The sequence below is a fragment of the Myotis brandtii genome, unplaced genomic scaffold (genome assembly GCF_000412655.1).
Source record: "Myotis brandtii unplaced genomic scaffold, ASM41265v1 scaffold68, whole genome shotgun sequence".
Classification (NCBI taxonomy): domain Eukaryota; kingdom Metazoa; phylum Chordata; class Mammalia; order Chiroptera; family Vespertilionidae; genus Myotis; species Myotis brandtii.
In genome coordinates, this window is record NW_005370657.1 from 2368256 (window position 1) to 2369455 (window position 1200).

Below are 1200 nucleotides of genomic sequence, written 5' to 3' on the forward strand. Positions count from 1 at the left end.
CGGGTCCAAATAACAGGCTCCCTGACCTCTCCTCTCCTCCAGCTACTGGGGTCGGGGAGAACAGCAGCCCCCCGCCCCCCACACTGCCATTGTCCCCAGCCCTGCCCAGGCCCAGGCCCAGCTCCAGCTCCAGCTCCAGCTCCAGCAGCTAATCCTGGTGACACTGGGTCCGAGGCCGGGGAGGGGCAGCTGGGCAGCTGGCCTCAATTAGCTGGGGAGCCGGGTCTGGACAGTGTCATTAGGAGAAAACCAGAGCCCGGCCATAAACTCTAATGAATGCATTAATGGAAGGCTTGTGCGCCTCAAAGGGGGAAAAAAGCGGGTCTAAATAAAGTTATTAACACAGCCCACCTGTGTTCGGCTCTCGGCCTATATTGTTCAAATAGCCCATTAACTCCTGAAGCATCCAGTCTTGAAAGTGAGCCCTGCCTCTCTGAAGCAGACGTTTAACTGCGTTCATATAATTCAATTAGATTCCACAGTCGTGGTCCAAAGGCATTCTCTGGGCTTTCATCTCGGTAATGGCCTGCAGGCCGGAGTGGGGAGCAGGGGGTTAAAAAGAGGGGCTTGGAACCTGCCTTTTGGCCTGACTCACCCCATCACCTGGAGGGGCCTGCAAATGAGTGTCCTGGGGGCAGAATGAATGCATCAGGCGCCCAGACGCTCAACGCTCAACGGGTCTTCCAGGCCTAGGATTTGAACCCAGCCCTGCTGGTGGGTTGTCTGCCCAGCATCCAGGCCCTTGCCTCCCCGCCCCACCCCCATTCTGCTCTGTCCCCCTTGTCTCATGGTCCAGCAGTCCAAGGACCCCCGACTTCACTCAGCCAACCCTATTAATAAAGAGTTAAGAAAATTCATTAGGAAGTGGGCCTTTTATAGATTCCGTGAAAGCCTTCTTCCTACTTCTGTCACTGAAAAAGGATAAAAACCCTTTTATCACTCTACAACTTGTTAATGGTCCGCCCCGGGAGCACTTCGTCTGTAATAAACATCTTCACAAAATATGCACCCCCGGGGAGGGGCCGTTAATTTCCTCAAGGCCTCACACATGTAAGGGCTTTATTGCCTGCAGGTGCTTCATGATATTGCGTGGGCTTCTAATAAACGTCCAGTAAACCGCAGGTAGCGCCTCGGAGAGGGATGGGCCCGTGCACCTGTCCCCACACGCGCTCCGCACGCCGCACCTCCACCCTCCTGGCC